Raw genomic sequence first — 22,672 nt, forward strand, 5'->3', positions numbered from 1 at the left:
TCCTACCCAAGTACGTGGGGAGTTTCTTGCCTTTTGGGAAGTCTGAGGTCTTCTGCCAGTGCTCAGTAGGTGTTCTGTAGGAGTTGTTCCACATGTAGATGTATTTCTGATGTATTTGGGGGGAGGACGGTGATCTCCACATCTTACTCCTCCACCATCTTGAAGGTCTCTGCCTTCTACAGTTTTACCCCCATTTTTACAAACAAGGAAATAAAACTCAGAGAGTTTCAGTAATTTTCCCAAAGCCAAACAGCTATTGAGTGGCAGAACCAATATGTAAACCTAGTCTGTTTACCTTCAAAGGCTAAGCCCTTATCATAACAAAACTCAATAAATACTTACCTTTATCAAATTATATTGCAGCCTAGTGGTTTATTGGCACAATCCCGACTAAGAGTGAGAAAGAAAGAAATAGCATTTTTCATGGAGTCAACCAAAATTTTTGGAGCAGCTGCCAGATGCCTGGCCCTATTTGGGGTTCAGCAGTGAACAAGACAGGAAGAGTCCTGCTCTTGTAAAGCACGTAGTGGGGACTAGAGATGGGTGCAGCTTGGGTGAGGGATTTCAGCTTGCTGGGCCTCTGTTTCCTCATCCGGAAAATGGGAAGGGGTGTTCCTAATTTTATGGGATTGTTCAGCCCTCACATTCTCTGATTCCATAGGAAGTATCTGTTTTCCTGTCTCTTTAAAATTCAATCAGGCCATGAGCTGTGATGAATGTTGTTAGCTCCTCCCCAAATCAACTGTTTCCACCCTTTTCCTCTGTTCAGGCCTTTCCCCCAACATGATTCACAATCAATCAAGTCACAGAACCTAAGGGGGTACCCAGCAGAAGAATTACAACACTGGCTTCTCAGGAGGTCTGCGATCTACCTGGCCAGGTAAACTTAACTCACCTGGCCCAGAGTGGCCATCTCAGGCACAAACTTCCTTGTTTTTCCACTTTGTCTTTAAGTTACTTGTTGAAACAACTGCACAAATATAACAAAGACATAAAATTAGGCATCCTCTGTCCCCAGTGCCTACAAATAAATTAAGCACTTTCCTGCCACTTTAATGATAAAGATAAAGCATTTCTTTTAACCATTCTGCTGCCCTTATTATTTTTCATTTTTGTTGATATCTGTATTGACTACATCTTTCAATATTTTAAAAACAGACTCTCGATTTAGGTTCTTCCAGACCCAACCTTTAGAGGTAAGGGTTTTGTTGTTATATTTCTATTATGTTTCCTTTAAAAATCATTTTCCCGTTAAAATGGAATTAAGTCAATTATATAGGCATTTATCTTATGATATTGATGAAATTAACACATAGAGGGAAGTAGTACAAGTTGATTTGACTTGAGAACCTCTAATAGCACAGTTAAATATACATATAAACCAAAGTACATGCTGAGTGAGACCCCTCCCCTTTTTCCTCCCTCCATAGACCCGATTCCTTGAAATACAGGGAGATGAAAGAACATGAGTGTAAAGAACTTGAGAGACCATTTCCCAGGGTCTCTGAGACAGTATCTCTGTATCTCTCAGCCCACATGGTTTGTTCATCTCTCTCTCATATTCTCCATCTGCCCCTCAAGCTGCAACTTCGAAACATGGGAACTCCACATTGATTGATCCCAGTGCCTAACTCAGCTTTGGGCATAAAGACTGTGATCAGTGATTGCTCAACAAATGAATAAGTGAGGCCCTTCTGCTGAGGGGAGGGGTGTGGGGCCAGGAGGAAGAGGCTCAAATGGAAAGGGAAGAAGGAAGTTTAGGTAGAACTCTTGAGAGAAAGGGCACAGGGATGAGCACAGCCTGCCCACCAAAATACCACTTTTACACTTCCCCCATTCACCACCACAAGCCTCATCTTCCAGAGGCCAACACTCACACAGGCCTGCACCTTTCAAACTTCAAGCCCAAGATTCAAGCCAGGTATTTCTGGGTCCAGAGTCCTGCCTCCGGAGAAACAAAGGGCTGTGAGACTGCAGACAGCATGTCAGGTGTCCAGTCACGGGGCCACCCGACCAGGTTGGAAGTGCCCCATCCGATGCTGAAGGCGGATCTCTGTCCCCTCTCTGAAGCAAGGCAATTTGAGTCAGAGGCGTTCGGTAACCAACCCCTCCTCTCTGGGCACCTCCTTGGGGTTCTGCCAATCCCATCTACAAGCCTGGAGGTCTGGCCTGGGAGCTGCACGAGGGGTCCGCTGGTGCTCCGGCGCCCTCTAGCGGCAGTCCTCTCTAACGCCAACTCTCAGCCCTTCCTGCCTCCCTACCCAGTTCGGGGAGGGGGAGCGAGGGGCTGCACTTGCCTTGGGCACCCGCCAGCCTGATTTCGTTCCTCCTTTAAGTGCCCTACAGAGGTTTAGGATCTCCTGCATAAGGAACGTCTTTTAGTCAGTACACCTTAAACCTGATAAGGTTGCTTCTAGAATTAACCTGAAATACTGTATTTCTCTCCTGATGTTTCTAAGGAGAAGCAGTTCTAGTTTTCAAAGTCAGAAGAAAGTTATCAATATGATATTCTGAGCCAGAGATGGAAAAGAAACATTTTAGAAAGTTTGTGCTTTTTGAATGGACCTTTAATTTAAGACAGAATAAAGGAATTCCCCTGTGGATTCCTTAACTGGATACACATAAAATCTGTTTCCTTTATTGACTCAATTGTGACATTTAAAATAGAAAGCTAGGACTGTGCATGAGAAATTCTTCTCACAAAACATGCACATTAACAGGGATGGCTGCAGACAATGACTTTGTACAAATTTAATCACATCTATCGGGTAAATATTGCACTGGCTCCGAGAAAGCAAAATAATAAGACTCAAGCCTGCTCCTCCCAGGGAAAGTAGGAGCTCCCCTCCCCACCATCATCCCCAACTCAGTCAAGATCATCAGTGCCCATGGTGCCACCATAGTAATTATCTCCAGGGAACCTGAGTTTCTTAGTGACAGGAGTAATCAGGAGGGCTGTGGTTCTGAGCGTCTAAGAGTCAAAGTGATAAAACTGTTGTTCACAGTTTAGAGATGAGCCCACCACAGGCCAGCTTAGATGGGTTCCCCCACACCTAGGAGTGCACCAAAATCATAGGACAAGGATAAACCTTCCCAAATAAGTCATCCTTATCACCTTCCACTTTCCAAGACTTGTCTTCAGGCCTTAAATGTTTACTGAGTTAAAAGCTAGTGGTTCTCAAGATGCTTTCCCAAGAATACAGCAGCCAAAGAAAGGACTTCCCAGCATTTGCTAACTTAGGGAAAATATATACTATATGTCATATATATTGAATATTTAGTAGTTCATAGACTAAACAGAAAGCTCCCACATAAATGAGATTTCTAGTACAGAAAAGACTGAAAGTATACGTAGGCATTACTATGTTTTTACCCTGCAGTCACAAGTTTTAGTAGACTGGCTGAATTTAATGCTGATTGAGGTTCTACTCTATATTGTCCATTTCAAATAGCATAGAAAAGACAGCACATCTTGCCTGACTCATTGATTGAGCTTGATTTTGGACTTATCACCAACCTCCACAAGAACACCTCACTCAAAGAAAGGATGTGTCACTCCAACCCCCTTAATTTTAATAACATGCTTCCCTCAAAAGAAAAACCATTCTAGAATTTTTAGGACATCCTAAAACTAATTAAAGTTCTGTAATCTGTCTTTACCATCTACATTCAATCAAGAGAAAGGCAAAGTTAAAGGGAACTTTATTATCATATGCTGGCAGGTCAGTTCTAATGCACTATAGGATGGTCTTGAACCATTTGACATTTTATTTTAAGTGCATTTAAAATTTTCTGGCTTGATATTTTGTGATTCCAGTGTACTAGCTCCTGTTGCCAAGGAAATACGACTTTGAGTTACTGCAGGGATCCAAAGGGGCTTTTGTTTGTTTGTTTTTTTAAATATTAACATGACCAAAAAAAGTAAATATAGAGAACAAATTCAGCCCCTTTCTTCTTCAAAATGCATGAAATACAGATCCTCTGGTCACATCTCTGATGAAAAACTACAAAGATTCATGAAGTGACTTTCCCAACTGGTATAGAGACTTTCTCCCAATCAATGGGTCTGGTACCATCAGAGTCCTCTTCTCCTTCTTTGTTCTGGGTTGAGACCCCTCTGACAGTGTGGGACGTTGATTATGCACAATACTAACTACTCATCTCCAACGTGTTTACCTCCATGGAAAAATCCTTTCTTCACGTGAATAAAGGTGGCAATAAAGGTCCAGGCCTTTATTATATTTCAGAAATTTTGTAACGAGAAGACAGATAAATGCATGGTACAAACTATATAAATACATTCAGCTGGGTTCCAAAAGATTCAAATGCAGATGAGAATAAAGATTCCACCATTAACTCATTTTTTCCCTCTGTGATTATTCCTTCTGGTTAGTATAATCTAAAGGTTTTCAGTCATGATGGTGGACTCAAATCATCTGATGATGGGAAGAATCAAAGCCTCTATTTTTTGGAATACTACATAAAACTTCTCTGGAAACAGATAACATCTTTGCTTCCTACTTACTGAAATGCAGTATTTTAAAATCAGAAGTCCACGTGCAGATCAAGAAACCCTGTAGTACAAGGCACTTTTTAATCAAAAACAGGGTCTCCTTAAGACAAACCATGGATTCAAGCAAAATGCCATGCTGCTACCAGAGACCTGAAGATAAACAGAAGTCTTTTAAGTACAATTAAAAAAACAACTCACAAATCTCAGAGCAACTATTTTTAAAGAAATATTCAGAAGCTGTAGCAAAGTGCTTGTCTCATGCTGGGAAGGTCACTGCTCCCAATAAATTATGCTGGGATGAGCACTCACAGGAATGGTATAGGTTTGATGTCCATGAGCATTTTCACACGGTAACACATTAGGAGACCTTTGGTTCTATCATAGGCAAGCTCTCTCATTGAACCATTAAAAACAACCCAGAATTCAACAGCCACTCCTACTATGGAGGGATACTTCCTTTCATGTAACACTCAGGGGAAATCACCTAGTTTTGATGTGGTTTGAGTTTGATCCTGTGAAACCATCAGAACTTCCCACCAGAGATAAATGAGAAGATTCTGGCCTTTATTAGTATACAGGATTAACACAGGTGTCCTGGCTGTATCGCCAACCCTCCTTCTATTTTTATCTACCTCCCTACATGTGAGTACTTATGACCTACTCTGAGCTCAGACCCCTGATCTATTAGAGTGACTTTGTCAGTCTTTCTTTAAAAATGGACCGGCAATAAAATGAATTTAACCTAGAAGCAGGAGCTCAGTAAGGGAAATGAAAACATCAGAAGTTATCTAATCACAGCCACAGCCATCCAGAGCTCTGTCTTATCTGCTGGGTAATAAAAATGGGACCTTCCTAAACTTGAAGGGCATCAAATGAAGTAAGTGAAGTTGTTGCTTGTCTCTGGCTTTTGGGGGGATTGCTATGCAGCTTAACCAGCGTATACTAACTACAAAACATTGGCATGGATTTGAAACACCTGTGTACTAGGAAAGTTTATTGGGGGAGGGGGGAGTGCGTTTTGACATAAAGCAAAAAATAAAAACAAACGTCTTTGAGAACAGGGATTGTTAAGAGGGCAGTAGCAGGAAGGAATGGGGAAAAAAGAATATCTCCTCTGAAGTGAAAGCAGCTTTCCAAAAGAGTAGCGTTTAGTATCAGTTTAAGGAGAGCACTTCTAAATACTTGGACAGCTCAAAACTGCTGTTTAGGAAACCTAAAACCAAGTGAGCCAAGAACAACCACAGCAGTGCTTTAAAACTCCTGGCAAAGCAGCCAGAGGATGAAGAGTTGGTTTTGCATAGTTTTGAACACAGGAGTAAAGAAGCAGAGGCAGCTCCTCCCAAAGGCACTGAAATCCTATGGCATCAGTGGGTCAGTTGCAGGGGGCAGGGGGTGGGGATGCAGGGTGTTTCTCTCTCAAAATCTCCCTACCCCACCCCACTACTCCGTTCACCCTTCCTCCCTCCACCTCCGGAACCCCAGGGGCAGCACTTCTTAAGCTCGAGCCCCCAGGGACCATCTCTGCAGCCAGGATTCTTCCCAGAGCCTGGCAAGTTCTGGGACTGGAAGCCAGGACTGCAAGGCCGCCGGAGGCGCGGTGGGACCTGCAGTGGGGGGCAGGGGGGACCGGAGCCTTAAAGCCCACCCACGTCCTTCAAGGCGAAGGATAAACGGATCTTCCTAACTGTACCTCTCAGGGCTCAGCTTGCTCCCCACCCGACGGTGGTCAATACTCACTTGACTCCGCAAGGACCACCTCCTAACTGTCCCCCTCAATTCCACCCTAAGGGTCCTTGGGCATCTGTGATAGCGGGGTCCTGACCACTTTAGTCGGCTGTGGCCAGCGATTCAGGGGTCCCTCCAGTCCCATCCCCGTCCCCTCCCCTACTTTATCTAATAGAGGAAGGAGCGCAGAGGGACTTCGCTGAATCAAGGAACCTGCGAGCCTATGGATGAGTTTTAAGCTAGAGAGCCCGAGATGCAGTTAAATAGTATTGGAACCTACGTGGGGAGGGGGGGAGGAGGGGAGGTTAGTAGGCTGAGAGGTTGAGTCTCACCGCGGCGGTCCAGCCCCGGGACCCCGCACAGCACCCCCCTTCCCTCCTCGCTTCCCCGCCGTCAGGAGGAGGGATGCTGCGACCCCGGCCGGGACTCTGGGCCTCCCCCTCCCCATTCAGCTCAGGACTGGCAGGTCGGCCCCCTCTCCATCCCCGCCAGGCCGAGCTAGCTGGGCGGAGGGCAGGGGCGAGAGGAGGGACCAAAGTTCCCCTGGACTAAGACGCTGCGCGCAGCTCTTCCTAAACAGCAGCGCCGGGTCGAAGCGAGCCCCTGCACCTCAAAAGTTGGTCTTCGGCCGCAGCCCGGGTACGCGGTGCAGGGTCCGGACCAACTTACCTGGCGCGGGGACCCGAGGGCGGACTGGGCTTCGGCCGTCGGGGTCCAACCAGAGCGCAGCGGCGGTGCGGCCGTGGGCGGGGCCGCGGACGGCCTAGGGGGTCGTGCCGCCCTCCGCTCGGGCTCCGGGGCAGCTCAGTGACCGTGGAGGGAAGAGACGCCGAGCGGGGAGTGAGGGCTGAGCGGGGACCCGGACTCCATGCCGGGTGGCGAGGGCGGGGCCGCTCGTCTCTCAGTCACTCGGGGAGAGAAGTGGGGGCGCCGGAGAGAGGGTCGGAGCGGGAGGGAGGAAACGGGGCGCGACCGGGCAGCTGGGGACCGCGGCTCCGCCGAGAGCCTCCACCTTCTGACGAAACCCGCGCGCCCCGCCGCCCGCGCGCTGCCGGTTCCGAGGTCTGGGCGCGAGCGCCCCCTGGGGGCCCCGGCGGAGGAGGCGGCGGGGAGCGGAGCGCGCCGCCCCGCCCCGCCGGGAGGGGGTCCTAGACAGGGGTGAGTCCCGGATGCGGGGTCCCGCCGGCGGCGGCCGCAGCCCAGGCTCCCCGCCCGGCCCGGTCGCTCACCCCAGGCTCCTGGGGATACGTCACCTGGGGACCTCCTCTTCAGGGGAAAGCGAGAATATCTGAAAAGGGGTGGGAGTGATGCTACTTTTTGCGCACATTTCAGGAAACTTATTGGATCTATGCTCAAAAACGGCGACGAGATTGCTCATCTCTGCATCCTCTGTGTCTACAAGAGAGCCTGGCATAAGGAGCCTGGTAATTATTTTTTAGTAAATAAGTGCATGAATAAATAAATGGACATTGTGGCTTTTTTCATCCCACAATGTCTTCCCGAATACCTCCACTTCACAAATAAATGTAAGATAAAGAAATGCTTGGGGAGCACCAATGTTTAAAAATAAATACAAACACACTGTCTTATGTAAGGAGTAACCACGGCCCCATGTTATGAAGCACTTTAGAAAGGAAGTGTGACTTTACTCTTCCAAACTTATTAAAAGTCGAATTCAAACAAATGAGTGCTGTAGGTGTATACTGTGAATTGCTCCTGATTGTTTCTGCAACAGTAGATAAACTAGACAGCTGCATTCTCTCAGCATAGAACCACACATTTGTCAGAACCACAAATTGGACTTCAGAATCCATAAGGTTCAGAAAAGGCAGTCTCTGACATTGGAATGACATGGAGGATATTACCTACAGTGTGGACAGGGAGACAGGGACATAGGCGGGTCTTCCTCCCCATCTTCTTAAGGCACATCTAACAAGACCTCTCTTCATGTAAAGAGGTTATCAGCCAAGGGCTTTTCTCCAACCAGAGTTCTCAATTTCAAAGGCCAGAGAAGAAGTAATAGGATGAGGAACAGGTACACCACTAATGGTTCTGTAGAGGCAATTAGGAAGATCTTTGAGAGGCAGAGGAAGAGCCTTCAGAAAGAAAAAAAAATACTAACACTTTTCTTCCCCCAGCTTTCCTCTCAAGACCTTCTGAAGTAGGATAACATGAAATGTGGACCCTAGAAAGAATCTTAGGCAGCTTAGGCAGTGAAGCTCCTTTGATTCACTTTGATTGGAGAAATTTGGGTCACGTGGTTAAGCACAAGCCAATCGTTGTGGCCTTAGGATACAGGATTCCCCTAATGCTCCAGGCCTTCCACAGAGTTTGGGAGCGTTCACTGTGCTCTGCAGCACTTGTGGAGCCCAGGTGGAGCCCCACCTGATCCAGAGCAACTGAGCATGAGACACAGGATGTTCCCCCAAAGGAAATTCAGTGTCTTCCTACAAGAAAAGAGGAGATAGATGCTGGGCAGGCAAAGTTAGCATATGTTTACTGAATATGGACATATTAAGTCAGAGAATGTTCCTTTCCAGTTTAATTAAGAAGTAGCCTTGGAGATGAACTTGAAGTTTGAGCTGGATTGAACTTGCAAAGATGAAGAGAAGAAAAAGGAAAGTGATCGTGTATTTCTTTGCATGTTGATTGTGTCCTCTGAAATGTAGGTCCCATGAAGGCAGGTGGTAGTCTGTTTTGTTGTCTTGTGATTTTAACCCTTATGCCATTGCAATGTCACTTAGCAGGTAGTCAATAAACATTTATTAAATTTTCAAAAATGCCTTAGAGCTTATTGAACGCACGCCTCTTATTTTATGGGTGAGAGAAAAAGAATTAAGGTGTGCTGATCATGTACTATTTCCAGACAATCTGTAAGCTACTCTATTGACCACCAACAACTGCCAACATAGGTTTTATTATCTCTACAAAAAGCCCAGGGTTTGGGTCATCAGAATACCCAGACCAGGGAACATAGTTAGTTAATGGGAGGACAGGAGTGTTGATGGAAGCAGGCTCTGAAAGCACAATTAAAATGACATAACCAGGAACCACAGAGCAGATAATGGAGTCAGAACCACAGGGAGAGTCCAATACAACCATCGTTAGCTCCCTGTGTTAAAGACACAGACACACAAACTGAAGACAGCACCACAACTTGTGTCAAATATGGTTTCCTCTGCCAGCAGGCTTCCGCTCCCTAATTAGAAACAAACAGTCGCCTGCAAGCCAGTGTGCAGAACACAGATGCAGCCTTATGCCAGAAACTTGGGATTTTTTCCTCAAGGTATGACACTGAAGGTAAATTCAAAGATGCTCTCTGCCAGGCACAGAAAGCAGAATTTCCTCCCACCTCTCCCATGGAACCAACAGCCCATATCTACAAAAGAAGATCTATAACCAGCTCATGAACTCGGGTAGCAGACGCTGCCCCCACAGCAAGTTGCTCACCAGCCAGACTCCCTTTAACACCTGTGACCTCAGAACCCCCTGATCTGTATCACTTACCTCCTTCCAACTCTGCTCTTCATGGATTCTGAGCCGCTGGGCTCTACAGCCATGGTCAAAATGATCCAAAGTCAAGCTACAGGGTCACGGCGCCACTGGCATTCCCAAGCCGCAAAGGAGCCTCCAGCTCTGGGCAGATCCACTTGCCGGGTGTCTGTTTGATAACATAAGGGGAGGCATCCGCTCACTGTCCTATGCCAATATGAAAGACACCCCTCCCATCAGTGTGACAAGTGCAATACTGGAATGGAGCCAGGGAACGAACGGGAAGAAATGTGGATTCTTACCAATGCAGTTGCTACCGTTTTTTAAGGGTGACAGATGATGAAGGGGAAAAACAAGCAGAGAATCAGTGCCCTGTATTGAAAACCTTGGATCCTTCCCTGAATGAGTCAGGGTGAGCATTTTGTTTTGAAATTGAATTTCTGTTTTCCTTTTTTTTTTTTTTTTCCTTTTGGGCTGTAGGATGGTTACATCCTCAACTACTCGAGGGGACTGCTGTAAATAACAGAACTTATTTTTGAGGCTTCGGATGTAAAAAGAAACTTGCATTTCCCTCCCCCCCAGCACACTTATTTATAGATTAAAATGTGTTTTTTTTTTTTTCTGTTTCATGTGATTTTGAGAATTGACTGATACGTCTCTGCTGTTTCTATATATGCCTGAGATGAGTTGTATTACTGGAAAGCAGAGGAATTCTCTGAGAAAGCCCTTCTAAGATGCTAAGAGTCAAGAGAGAACTGATACACACATTCCAACCTGATGTAGGGATATCATCTTCTACTGTCTGTCATTCTTCTATTTGAAGACCCTGTGTGACCTCTGGCACCTCTAACATCACAAGCCAGCCATGAAGGGGTGCCCTATTCTTTTGTCTGCCAATAGGTGGCATCAAAATCTCTTTAGCTCTTCATCGCATTTTAAAAACCATTGGCAGAGAGCATTTTCTTTCTGAGATTTTATATTTTACCATGGGTGATGCTTTAAAAAACACTAAATCATCTCTCTATTATTTCAGAGCAGATTATCCCATTTACCTCTTTTTAAAACTTTTATTTTATTGAAGTTTAGTTGATTTACAATGTTGTGTTAGTTTCTGATGTACAGCAAAGTGATTCATATATATACGTTCTTTTTCATATTCTTTTCCATTATGGTTTATCACAGGATATTGACTTTAGTTCCCTGTGCTATACAGTAGGAACTTGTTGTTTATCCATTCTATATATAATACTTTGCATTTGCCATTTACCTCTTAATTAGGCCTCTCAGTCACCCCTCAGTTTCCTCATTGTGAAAAGAAGATATTTGAATTGAACTTCAGTTCTGGGATTCTGCTTTTCGGGTACATCATGTCTGCTGTGCTACACCATTCCTCATGTTTGTGATGAACCAATCAAGATTCCATTCCTTTGGGTTTAAGGAGTGTCAGCATGCAACTATCACTCTGTTGTAGAGACAGCTATTTGCCTAGCCTGTAATTGTTTTTATTTGTTTGTTTTTCCTTATTAAGAAAAGCACAATTTGAGGGAGGTGGCCATGTGTCAGCCCCAAACCCACATGTCCCAGCCTTTCTTACAGACGGGATAGTCATGTGCCAAAGGTCTAGCCCTGCACTGTCAAATATGATAGCCACTAGCACATGTAGCTGCTTAAATTCAAATTTATTAAAATTAAGTAAAATTAAAAATTAATTTCCTCAGTTACACGAGCCACATTTTAGATGCTAATAGTCACAAGTAGCTAGTAGCTACCATCTTGGGCAGTTCAGATACAGAACATTTCCATCATTGCAGATAGTTCTGTTTTGCAACGCTGGTCTAGCTGTTGAGATGTCAGTGGAAGTTACAGAGCAGTTTCTGTGATAGTCTTAAAAAGGAGGGAGATACCTTTGGGTACTGGCCTGTACCTTTGTCTCCTAACCCCTATAGCCCTCCCTTTTTTCTACCTGAAGTTGAAGGTGGATCAGCCATCATGTGACTAGAAAGAAGCAAGCATTTGCCAAGGCAGGCTAAGCAGAAAGATAAAAGGAACCTGGGTCTTTGATATCATGAAGGCAACCACATTGTCACCAATTTTATTATGAGAAAAATAAAACCACTAGTTGATACAAGCCACTATTTTCAGCTTTTTATTACTAACAACCAAATAGTATTTCTAACTGATATACCCTCAGAAAGTTACCTGGACAATTTTCTATTAATAGCTTTGGATAAGTAAGCTTCTTTCCAGTTTTCTTTACTTCAGACAGAGTTGAGAACAAGATCCTGGCTAAAAGAAACAAAACAATGTATATACCCACAAAGAGATAATTATTAATCATTCCTTTCAATATGCCAAATGGGCCAAAATGGGGGAGATGGGGCATCAATGGTGCCCCAAATAATTATCCCTTATTTTATAGTTTGGCTGAAGAGCACATTTGCATTATCGTAGAGGAAACGTTGGTGTGTAGGGAGAGAAAAGGACAATAATATTTGAGCCTATTCTATCCGCTAGAAACTTGGCTGAATGATTTTACAACATAATCATAATTAAGTCTCATGACAATCCAATAAGGTAATATGTATAGCTCTCCATTTTGTGTAGATAACAAATTGAGGCTGAGAGATATTAAGTATCTTGTCAAAATCTACATAGCTAGTTAATTATAGAGATGAGTTTTGAATCCAGGTCTGCTTGGCTTGACACAACTGCATAATGAAATTCCCCTAGTGAGTGAGTACCATCAGATTCTTCTCCATACATGCTTACTTCAAGACTCTGGACCACTCTGGACCATTCCATCCTCTGGACCACTTTTTTGATGGCCTTGATTCTTTCCTACCATAGAAAAGACCGATAACACTTATCTTCATCTTCATAAGCTGTAGAAATTGACCAGGCGGTTTAGAACAAAAGGCTTTCCAAACAAGAAAACAACATAAACAAAAGCTCCAAGTCAAGAGCAGGCATGGCCAAAAAGGCCTCTCTAGGGAAGAAGCTTATGAGATGAGGACTGAAGGTCAGAAGGAGCTGGCATGCAGCCACCAGGGGGAAGAGCATGCCAGGCATGGGAAACAGCAAGTATGAAGGCCCAGAGGTGGGAAAATTTCTTTGAGTTCCTAATGGTCAGTTTTAAGAGTTTGGAGAAGAGAGGATGAGGCAGTTAGATCACACTAAACTTCCTAAAGGGGAAAAGAGGAAAGAAGGTGAAAAAGATGTGAGGAGCCTTCAACATTACAGAAGACTTGTCTTGCTAGTTTTATTAATTAAACACATTTTGAGCATCTAGTCTGTACCAAACACCATCTTAGGCACTGAGGTTGACAAAACATTGCCCTTGTTCTTCAGAACTGTATAATAAAGTGCAAAGCATAGAACAGAAAAGAAACCCCAGAAGGGTCATCCACAGGACCCCCTGGTTGGGAATTTACTTCCACCTCCTGGACTAATGACACCATCAGCCCCCATTGACACCAGTGGAAAGGAAGGCTTCTGGGCTGTGGGCTCAGGCAACCAACATGCAGAGGGTTATTTCTGAAAAAATGAGTCCATGTGTCCACAAAAGAGATTTAAAGGAAGAACAGGAATTGCCTTGGCAGAATTCCCTCCCCCATACGACCCACTCTTCCCATGGCCACAATCCATAATTACCTTTTGGGTCAAATACTTTCATACATGTTACCTTGTTTACTCTTTGCAATAAATCTAGGAGACATCATTAGCCCCATCATGTAGCTCATACCGTTGAAAAACACCTACTCCTTCTGGTGGAGGTGTCTTTCTGCTTCCCAGGTCACAGTATCAACCTCCATGTGGCCATGGACACTGGCTCCTGGGGAGGAAAGTACACTGCTATTATAGTCATGGGCAGACCTCAGGGCCCTCAAGGGCAGATTCTGGTTTGACAGTGTCTTCCTTGTAGGGTTGTTGTGAGGCAGTGTGCAGAGTTTTTAAAACACATATACATAAAGATATTTTTTAATTACTAAATGAAATCTTACTGTATCTCCTGCTTTGCAACCTGCTTTTTATGTCTAAAAATATTAACCTACATCATAATTTATAAGGACTATGAGATATCCTTATATATGGACATGACAAAAGATAATAAATGAATTCCCTGTTTTGAGCATTTTTTTTCCAGTTCCTCACTATTGTACACAATGCTTCCACAGCATGCTTTTATATCACGTACTCCTGAGATGATGTGACAGGAATACCAAGATGGTCACTTCTGTGGTATTCTTTCCAAAAATTCATGACGTCAGTCTAATCATGAGAAAAACATTAAACCAACACAATGGAGGGAAGTTCTATAAAATAGTTCACCAGTACAGCTCAAAACTATCAACATCATAAAAAAAGGGGGAAAAAAAGGAAAGACTGAGAAACTGTCACAGACCAGAAGATATTGAGACAACAATAAGTGCAATGTGGCATCCTAGACTGGATCCTGGGACAGAAAGAGGACACTAATGGAAAAGCTGGTGAAATCCAAATAAACCTGGAGTCTACTTAATAGTAATACACCAATGTTGATTGTTTAGTTATGACAAATATCCCTGGGAATATACATAATCTCTTTACATTAGGGGAAAATGGATGAGAAGTATATGGAAATTCTCTGAACTGTCTTTATAAATTTTCCATAAATCTAAAATTAACCCCAATTAAAGGCTATTTTTAAAAAACACACAACTCAGGATCCAACAGCACATTAAAAGGATCATACACCATGATCAAGTGGGGTTTATCCCAGGAATGCAAGGATTCTTCAATATATGCAAATCAATAAATGTGATACACCATATTAACAGCTGAAGGAGAAACACCATATAATCATCTCAATAGATGCAGAAAAAGCTTTTGACACAATTCAGCACCCATTTATGATAAAAACCCTCCACAGAGTAGGCATAGAGGGAACTTACCTCAACATAATAAAGACCATATATGACAAACCCACAGCCAACATCATCCTCAATGGTGAAAAACTGAAACCATTTCCACTAAGACCAAGAACAAGACAAGGTTGCCCACTCTCATCAATATTATTCAACATAGCTTTGGAAGTTCTAACCACAGCAATCAGAGAAGAAAAAGAAATAAAAGGAATCCAAATCGGAAAAGAAGAAGTAAAGCTGTCACTGTTTTCACATGACATGATACTATACATAGAGAATCCTAAAAATGCTACCAGAAAACTACTAGAGCTAATCAATGAATTTGGTAAAGTAGCAGGATACAAAATTAATGCGCAGAAATCTCTTGCATTCCTATACACTAATGATGAAAAATCTGAAAGTAAAATTAAGAAAACACTCCCATTTACCACTGCAACAAAAAGAATAAAATATCTAGGAATAAACCTACCTAAGGAGACAACAGACCTGTATGCAGAAAATTATAAGACATTGATTAAAGAAATTAAAGATGAACAAACAGATGAAGAGATATACCATGTTCTTGGATTGGAAGACTCAATATTGTGAAAATGCCTCTACTACCCAAAGCAATCTACAGATTCAATGCAATCCCTAGCAAACTACCACTGGCATTCTCCACAGAACTAGAACAAAAAATTTCACAATTTGTATGGAAACACAAAAGACCCCAAATAGCCAAAGCAATCTTAGAAAGAAAAACGGAGCTGGAGGAATCAGGCTCCCAGACTTCAAACTATACTACAAAACTACAGTAATCAAGACAGTATGGTACTGGCACAAAAACAGAAACATAGATCAATGGAACAGGATAGAAAGCCCAGAGATAAACCCACACACATATGGTCACCTTATCTTTGATAAAGGAGGCAAGAATTTACAGTGGAGAAAAGACAGCCTCTTCAGTAAGTGGTGCTGGGAAAACTGGACAGCTCCATGTAAAAGAATGAAATTAGAACACTCCCTAACACCATACACAAAAATAAACTCAAAATGGATTAAAGACCTAAATGTAAGGCCAGACACTATCAAACTCTTAGAGGAAAACATAGGCAGAACACTCTATGACATAAATCACAGCAAGATCCTTTTTGACCCACCTCCTATAGAAATGGAAATAAAAACAAAAATAAACAAATCGGACCTAATGAAGCTTAAAAGCTTTTGCACAGCAAAGGAAACCAAAAACAAGACAAAAAGACAACCCTCAGAATGGGAGAAAATATTTGCAAATGAAGCAACTGACAAAGGATAAATCTCCAAGATTTACAAGCAGCTCATGAAACTCAATATCATAAAAACAAACAACTGAATCCCCAAATGGGCAGAAGACCTAAATAGACATTTCTCCAAAGAAGATATACAGATTGCCAACAAACACATGAAAAGATGCTCAACATCACTCACTAATCATTAGAGAAATGCAAATCAAAACCACAATGAGGTATCACCTCATATCACCTCGGTCAGAATGGCCATCATCAAAAAATCTAGAAACAATAAATGCTGGAGAGGGTGTGGAGAAAAGGGAACCCTCTTGCACTGTTGGTGGGAATGTAAATTGATACAGCCACTATGGAGAACAGTATGGAGGTTCCTTAAAAAACTAAAAATAGAACTACCATACAACCCAGCAATCCCAGTAGTGGGCATATACTCTGAGAAAATCATAATTCCAAAAGAGTCATGTACCACAATGTTCATTGTAGTTCTATTTACAATAGCCAGGACATGGAAGCAACCTAAGTGTCCATCGACAGATGAATGGATAAAGATGTGGCACATATATACAAGGGAATGTTACTCAGCCATAAAAAGAAACGAAATTGAGTTATTTGTAGTGAGGTAGATGGACCTAGAGTCTGTCATACAGAGTGAAGTAAGTCAGAAAGAGAAAAACAAATACCATATGCTGACACATATATATGGAATCTAAAACCAAACAAAAGAAATTGGTCATGAAGAACCTAGTGGCAAGATGGGAATAAAGACACAGACCTACTAGAGAATGGACTTGAGGATACGGGGAGGGGGAGGGTAAGCTGGCACAAAGTGAGAGAGTGGCATGGACATATATACACTACCAAATGTAAAATAGCTAGTGGGAAGCAGCCGCATAGCACAGGGAGATCAGCTCGGTGTTTTGTGACCACCTAGAGGGGTGGAATAGGGAGGGTGGGAGGGAGGCAGATGCAAGAGGGAAGAGATATGGGGATATATGTATATGTATAACTGATTCACTTTGTTATAAAGCAGAAGCTAACACACCATTGTAAAGTAATTATACTCCAATAAAGATGTTAAAAATAATAATAATAAAATAAATAAATAAATAACACACAACTTTTCCACTTGTTTCCTTAGGATAAAGTTATACTAGTTGAAGTGAAGCCTCTACAAAATTTTCAGGCTCTTGGTACATTTTGTGAAATTAATGGTAATCTAACTTAGCGCATCATTTTTGCCTACTTTGTCAGCAAAAGCCTCATTTAATCTGCTTGGCATCTTTAAGTCAAATGTCTCCTTGGCAAATTCCACAGGAAGACATTTCCCAGTTAACTCCACAGAACTCAGATGTGAACAGCCAAAGAATTAGGACCCAGCCCTCATTTCCCAGCCTGGTTGGTTCTCATAGAGCAAAGGGATTAAGAAAAAAACAAAATATTCCTGGGAAACAAGGACAGAAAGTCAGAGGATGCCATTTGTACATAGTCATTTTTCTGATTGCAACTCTGCTTTCTGCATTTTTCCAGCAGGGCTGCCTTTAAAGTGAATCACCGGTGATCAAAGGCAGACCAAAATAACACATTGTTCCTCCAGAGAAGAGAAGGTAAAGTCCTATCATTCTGAGGGTATTCTTGGGGGGAAAAGGAAAGATGAGCCAGAGAAAGACAACATTACCTCCTTTTTCTAAAAGTAAGGCCTGTAATTTTGCTCTTTTGAAAATCTTTTTTAAAAACACTTGCCTATTGGCAAAGGCATAAGTAATGCTGAGGCATGTATAAAAAGTTTATCTGTTTTGCTTCTGTCACCTCCTCCTGCAGCAGCGTGCAGGGGGTGATCTCCATTGTGTCTGATCTTGCTGTTGGTATTTATAGGAAGGGAGACGTTAACAGGTACTGAGCATCTGTGTACCAGGCACTGTACTAGGCCTCTTCAGGAGTGTTCTCATTGATTTTTCCCAACAGTGCAGGGTAAGAGTGTGGGAGATTCCAAAAAATTGATCACTATTCTTCTCCTTCATATATATATGAAAAAATATATATGGAAATATATACATATGGATATATGTGGATGTATCCCTTGCCGTGTGCCTCTACAACTCCTCCCATCGAGTAGAGGAATCTGTTTGTCCACCCTCTTAAATCTAGGCCAGCCTTGGGGCTTGCTTTGGCCAATAGAAAGCAGCAAAAGTTTGGTGCCAGCTCTAAACCTAGATTTCTAAGAGGACTGGCACATTTTCACCCAGTCACCAGGAGAAGTCCAGGCCATCCTGTTGGAAGGTGAGTAAGAGATGAGTGGAGATGAGCTGCTGCAGTTGAAACCCAGATATGTGAGACAACCTGGGCAAGATTAGCATACCAGCCCCCAGCCAGCCCTCGATTGGCCATAGACACGTGAATGAGCTCTGCCCAAAACAGCCAAGCCTGCACAAAAGTATGAGCTCATAAATGCTTCACATTTTAAGCCGCTGAGTTTTGGAAGTGGTTCGTTATATATCAAAAGTGAATTGATACAAGTAGATAGTCATATTTCTTTTTAAGATATAAGAAAACTGAGGCATAGAGAGAATGAATAAGGTCCCAAGGTCACACATTTAGTAAGTGGAGAGAGTCAGGAGTCAACCCAAAGACTAAATAAATCCAAGGCCTCTACTGCTTCCACTGAACCCCTGCCCATAGAATGAAAACAAGAATAAAACCAACACAACTGAGTGTCACAGTTACTTAAATGTGGTAAAACTAGAGTTCCTTTCCTAGCTGTCTCCCAGGTAGTGAGCAGCGTGGGTGCATGTATGTGCCTTTGTAGAAAATGATCTAGTCAATGGAGAGAATAGTGAGAGACAGCTATTTTTTAACTTCAATAACATAGTCTAAAACAAATGCATTCACCTTGGTGTAAATGTGTAATCACCTCATGATGACAAATGACTTGCTTTTGACAAACTGACTTGTTTCTCCCTTAAAAGCAAGGCCACTCTGGGCATAACCATTCAGCACTCCTTTTCTCCTCCTTGTGGGGCTCTGCCCGCTCTTCCATCCCTCCTTGTGCTGAAACCATGTACAAGCCCCTGTGTCCTTGTGTTTTGAAGTAAAATGCTGACTCAAGAATTAATGATGGGGAAACGTGAAGATGGAGAAACAGAATAGCTGTTTGGTTGGGAAACTAGTAACAATTTAGGCTGTAATTCTGCCACATCACAGGATCACTGAACTCTCAGTTTCCTGAAAGATACAGATAAATGCCCGACACATATTTCTAAGTTGTTTTTTCAAGAAGCAGACCCCCACCAGATGAAAACTGCTGACCACAGGAACATAGACCCTAGACTGATTGAAACCAGAAGGTTAATTATGCTTAAAACTTCACCTTAATGCCAACCAATCCAAGAATTGTCCACGAGCTGATCATGCCCTGCTCCTTGAGCACTATAAAACTCCTCACTACACCCTCAAGGGTGGGCACAGTTTCTGAGGCACTAGCCTGCTGAGTTCCCTCTTTGCCTGGCAAAGAAATAAAGTTACTCTTTCTCTTTCCTCCAAAACTCTGTCTCCGTATTTCTTTTTGACATCAGTACACAGAGGGCCAATACTGTGGCAACAGTGCCATGTCTCTCTCCAAAGCTTTCCCCTTTTGTCTCCTGTGCATATCCTCTAACTTTCTCTGTCACAACCTGTATAAAAGTGGTTTAATTAATCCTTAATAGCCCCATTCCCCTAACTCCTGCATTTTTGACAACTTCCTTGTCTGGCCTTGAATTTGTCACTCCTCTAGTTCATTATTTCTTTCTTTGGATCCACAAGACAGTGAATTAGATCATGACATTCCTCTGTTTAACACCCTGCAGCCCTTTTCTATTGCTCTCAGGAGAGTCTGAACTCCTTAACATGGCCAAGTAGTTCCTGCATGGCCCAGTTTTTTCTACTTTTCTGGCTTGTCTCACACTATGACCCTGTCCATCTCCTGACATCTGTGCTTTAGCCAGACTGAATTTCTTTCACTTTTCGCTCCTATTTCTGAGCCCTCCCACATGCTATTTTCTCTGCTGGGAATTCCCTTGAAGTGCATGAGCACATGTGCATGCGCGCATGCACAAGCACACACACACACACACACACACACACACACACACACACACAAGTCTTAGAAAAAATTTCCCTCCTCCTGAGAATCCTGCCCTGAATGTCCTAAACCAGATAACATGGTCTTATTATGTGCCCACAAGTAACCTGTACTTACCCTACTATAACATTTACCACTCAATACTGTATTTGCTGGTTTAACTATCTGTATCCCTTAACATACTGTCTATTTCATCTGCCATTGTATACCCAAGACTGTCATGGAGCTATTTACATAGTAGACTCTCAGTAAATATTTATTGAATACACGAATCATATGTTGTTATTCTTTCTTATGTATGGTTTAGCCTCAAAAGAATTCTCATAGTTTTTAAGACTCAGTATACAAGGAAACAAAGTTGGAATATTTTTGGTAATAAGTAACAAAAAAATGAACATAAACTAGGGTAAATAATCATGAATTGATTGGCTCATGTATATGGAGGACTCCAGAAGCAGGATAATAATCAGGTGGGTTTTATCCAGAAATTCTGGCTGTGTCTTACTGCTGTAAGACAGAGTAAGGTAGTTGTAACTGCTCAGACTACACATTCACAGATCCGGAGGATGGGAGAAAACACTTTTGTCCAGAAACCCTAAGCAAAATTTACAAGGTTTGTTCTGATTGGATCACTTAGGCCATATGGCCATCAAAGAGTCAATACTGGGGCCAGGATAATGTGACATGATGATGGCTTAAGCTTCCCACTCCCCAAATAAGTAGGTTGTGTGGAGAAGTAGTGGCCAATTAAATGAACATCGGGGTACCATTGAGAAGAGAGTCATGTGCTCATAGACATAGAGAACAGACTTGTGGTAGCCAAGGGGGAGGGGTGTAGGGGACAGATGGATTGGGAATTGGAGATCTGCAGATGCAAACTATTATACATAGAATGGATAAACAACAAGGTCCTACTGTATAGTGCAGGGAAGTGTATTCAATATCCTGTGATAAACCATGGTGGAAAAGAATATGAAAATAAATTTATATACATGTATAACTGAAGCACTTTGCTGTACAGCAGAAATTAACACAACACTGTAAAAGCAGAAATTAACACAACACTGTAAATCAAGTATACTCAATAAAATAATTTTTTTTAAAAAAGAAAGTCTTTCCTCATAACAAGTCTTAAAAAAGAGAGAGAGTCATGGGTACCAGCTACAGCTAACAATGACTCTGCATTTGTCACCACATCATTTTCCATGACTGAATTCATGATGATTCACAGGAGGACATACGTTCTGTGTGTGGTCTGCTCTCAATATGTAGTCTTCTCACATTATACAGATTCTGATGAGCCTCTTCTCAACATCATTCTGTGATGGAACAGCCCTCAGAGTAGGGCTACTTTAACATAACTGGCAGAAACTTTGCAGCCTTTTGATGAATAATCACTCAAAGTTAACATTTTAAATGCAGAGCCTTCATCAACTATTTCTAAAGAGCAGTTCTTCAAACGTGTTCTACCAGCTCCAGCTGCTGGTTGCTCCTGGCCTTGGGAATGGCTTCTCTCTCTTTGGTCTTGTTTTTTGTTTCTGTATTATTCTCACTGGAAGCCTCTGTATTTCACTTATTCTGCATCAGTGGTAAAGCATTTGACATTCTGCTCTTTGGGGACAAAAAGAGTAGCTTTCAGATGAGGCCCAAACTGAAAACCTCAAGCAGAAACATCATTCTTTGTGTACTGAAACAAAACATTCTTTTTGGATTTAGCATGTCAGAGATTTTACTATTCAGCTCCGTCCTGCCAATATTAACCAGTTTTACAATGAAAATCAGCACAAGTAGGATAAAGAAAGATGTCAATCAGATCATTTAAGGGGGTGATTCAGGCCATCAAATTTGTAGAAAGTGATTCAACACATCATAATATCTCTGCTTTTTATAGATATCAAGTCAACTAGACTTCAAACCCACCTTTATTTTGTAAATATTTTTCCATCCATCAGAAATGAGAACAAGGATGACACAGACACTACGTTTCACAGCCTCTTATTAGAGTCGCCACAAGAACATGGCAATCTATTCATGATTCATTTTTTTTTTTTCCTGAATCCTTCCTTCAGGGAATACAGAAGCACAGAATCAAAGGCAAGTGTTAATCATCATTCATTCATTCAATATTTGCTGAGCACTTGCTATATGCCAGGTACTCTTCCTGTCACTGTAGAGATAAGGGGGGAAGAAAATAGACTTGATATTGTAAGGGCGTGATGGTCATGATCAGATTGCTCTAATAAAGCATGGTGAGATTATGATAGACAATTTGCAGGGTTGTATGGAAACATCAGGCTGGGAGAGTTAACATGGTCTAAAGAAAAAGAAATGGAAAAGTTTCTTGAAGAGGTAATATTTAGGCTCAGACTCGAAGGGTCAGTACACGTTGGCCAGGAAAATGGAAGTGAGGGAGGAGGAAAAGGCAGAGAAATGGTTGTATCAGGAGATAAAAGTGGCTGGGGAGAGAGTTGGAAGAGAGAGACAGTGGGCAGGGTGAGGGAGGGGCAGGAGACGGAAAAGGGTTCAATGAGAATCAAGAGGGGGAAGGGGCTGATAATTGAAGATCTTATAAGGCCATTGAAGAGTGGACTTTAAGGAATCATTGAAAAAATTTTAAAAGGGGACTAGCATGATTTTATTTCTATCTTAGAAAGCT

General features: G+C 42.5%; 1 protein-coding gene across 3 annotated transcripts in view; it reads right to left on the reverse strand.

Moving 5' to 3' along the window:
• Positions 1-7,266, reverse strand: part of CPNE4 (copine 4) — a 630,288-nt gene extending 623,022 nt beyond the window's left edge. For 2 of the 3 annotated variants that reach the window (XM_057546089.1, XM_057546087.1), the window contains exon 1: positions 6,908-7,266. The gene's annotated coding sequence lies outside the window, so the exon portion shown is untranslated. Of the gene's footprint in view, positions 1-895; positions 971-6,907 lie in introns of all 3 variants that reach the window. The other variant, XM_057546088.1, reaches the window with a different exon arrangement.
• Positions 7,267-22,672: the final 15,406 nt, after the last annotated feature.

Source organism: Balaenoptera acutorostrata, chromosome 4 (assembly GCF_949987535.1).
Source record: "Balaenoptera acutorostrata chromosome 4, mBalAcu1.1, whole genome shotgun sequence".
Taxonomy (NCBI): domain Eukaryota; kingdom Metazoa; phylum Chordata; class Mammalia; order Artiodactyla; family Balaenopteridae; genus Balaenoptera; species Balaenoptera acutorostrata.